The following is a 2,500-nucleotide window of genomic DNA, read 5'->3' as shown; positions in this document are numbered from 1 at the left end:
AACCGAAGTCAAAATAGCGCCAAGCCCCACGTGGCCCTCGGGAGGAAGGGGCGAGGCGGCGCGAAATCTCGCTCTTGATTGGTTGAAAAATTTTCTTCAGCGCCTTGATAAAGTCTCGAAATTTTCATCAATGATATCGTATATTTTTCGTAGATAGTTATGTACAAAGGCAGCAAAGGAAGCATATGAAAGAAAAAAAGAAAGAAAAAACAAATGATATATTGGAAGGAAAAAAACTTTCGAATTAACCAATAAGTTCCTTCGAGAATTTCGAGCTTATTTATCTGCAACATTAGAATTAGTGCTTTTTATTTTCATACGTGCACTTTCACATTTCTTTTATTCCTACTTTTATAAATACCTTTCGTGGTCCCTCGAAAGTCCCTTGCACTCGCCACAGCTTACCATAACTACACGCAACTACCCGAAAAAATGGTCGGCGGAGTGGAAAATGGACGAAGGGGAGGTCTGAGATCATGTTGGCAAATATTATATATGTAAATAGATTGAGAAATAGATAGTTATATATCTATAACTTGACTCGTCAGCATCTCTTTCCTCGTTATATCAAATTCTCACACACTGGCAACATGTGCATGATATTCGCCATGGCGTATTTGACGTTAGATGCCAGCGTAAGGCCGTGTTTCTGATTACAATTGGACTTCTCTTTATTTAAGAACAGATGATAACAGTTATCTTTATGATTACTCTAATTATCGCAATATTCACCACAGCTTTATTTAGACAGGGACATAGAGGCTGGTGTGTTTGTGAGTGTTTCTGTGTGTGTGTGTGTGTGTGCGTGTGTGTGCGCGCGCGTACGGATGTGTGTATGTGTGCGGGTGTGTGTGTGTGCGTGCGTGTGTGTGTGTGCGTGTGCGCGCGCGTACGGATGTGTGTGTGTGTGTGTGTGCGGGTGTGTGTGTGTGCGTGCGTGTGTGTGTGTGTGTGTGTGTGTGTGTTCATACCTTATTTCTATTATTTATACTTTCTTGTGTTCAATCTTGCGATGGTCTTACCACATAAAATGTTTTAATTTATGGTCAATTCATCAAGGGTTATTATTTGTACCACAACCAAAACCAGCATATTAGTCAAATGTTAAATATTTAAATAGTTAAATATTAACCTTTTGGAGATTTACCGCGCAAGTGCATAAATGGGGAAAATGGGGGGTTGAAGGAGAGAGGGATAAAGAGGGAGAGGGAGAGACAGAAAGAGAGAGATAGCGAGGGGGAATGAGGGAGAAAGAAACAGAGTAACATAGAAAATACACAAATAGAAAGAAATAAAAGAGAAGATAGAGACGTTTAGTGTGTGTGTGTATGGGAGAGAGAGAGAGCGAGCGAGAGAGAGAAAGAGAGAGAGAGAGAGGGGGGGAGAGAGAGAGAGAGAGGGGGGGGAGAGAGAGAGAGAGAGAGAGAGAGAGAGGAAAATCCCCCCGCTTCCTCGACAAAGATTTTTCGAAACCCACCAAGTCATCGCCTCCGGATGCCTTGCTTGACAAAAATGATGATAATGAAAATACACATGATGAAACTAAACTCCCCATGTAAGTTGCACCAAGAAATATAATTACATTAAGAATGCAACACAAATCATACAAAATTATCAAGCACATTATTTGAAAAAAGAAAAAAGAAATGGATTATAAATCACAAAATCATAAGTTCATGGTTTTCAGACTTTCAAGCAATCGTGAATCCCTTTCGATGTTTGGAAATTCCCGGCGATCGCCTTTTCAGGTCTATATATGGAGGTTCAGGATCCTCTCAAAGGGTTGGGATTCCCTCTAAAAGAATGCAGACTTACTGATGTTGCAATTCGTTAATGTGGATATTCTTTTTGAAGTTGTGTTATTGATCATAAACATTGTTTTTTTATGAATATTGTTTTGTTGTTATTGACTCATTGTCATTATCATTTCAAAACTTAATTATTTTTTATATGATTCAAGAGTCTAAAATTATTTGCCAACATTTTTATTTGAAATGGGAATTGAGAAAGAGAAGGTAATCAAAGTCAAAAAAGGGAAAAGAGAAATTGCAGAAGAAAAAGAAGTGGTAAAAATATGAAAATGGGAAACTAGAAAAAATGAAAAACAAAGAAGGAAAAAAGATGAAGACGAAAAGAAAGGAGGAGGATAAGAGTGAGAAAAAATATTACTAAGAAGCACGCAAAGGGATGAATAAAAACGATAAGAAGAATAAAAAGGCAAGGGGCAAAAAGCACAAAAGTGTTTGTGTATTTGTACATGTATTACCGTATGTATGTTTGTGTTTGTCACTTCACGTTTTCTCACGAATTACACGAATTAGTAAAGCTAATAATACTCCTAATAATAGTGACATCATTGATAATGATGATGATATTAATTACAAGAATAATGATAATAACAGCAACAATGATAATAATGATAATGATAATAGTAATTATAACAAAGATGAAATCGTAATAATGATAATAATGATAATAACACCAATAAGGATATAATGAT

At 36.8% G+C, this 2,500-nt stretch overlaps 1 protein-coding gene across 1 annotated transcript in view; it reads right to left on the bottom strand.

The window, feature by feature from the left end:
* LOC122267826 (uncharacterized) overlaps positions 1 to 2,500 on the bottom strand; it is a 37,893-nt gene that overhangs the window by 34,379 nt on the left and 1,014 nt on the right. The window lies entirely within an intron of this gene.

Source organism: Penaeus japonicus, unplaced genomic scaffold (assembly GCF_977035675.1).
Source record: "Penaeus japonicus unplaced genomic scaffold, GWHDUDI00000001_assembly GWHDUDI00000019, whole genome shotgun sequence".
Classification (NCBI taxonomy): Eukaryota; Metazoa; Arthropoda; class Malacostraca; order Decapoda; family Penaeidae; genus Penaeus; species Penaeus japonicus.
Note: the sequence above shows the minus strand (reverse complement) of the source record. Positions and strands in the feature narration are given on the sequence as shown.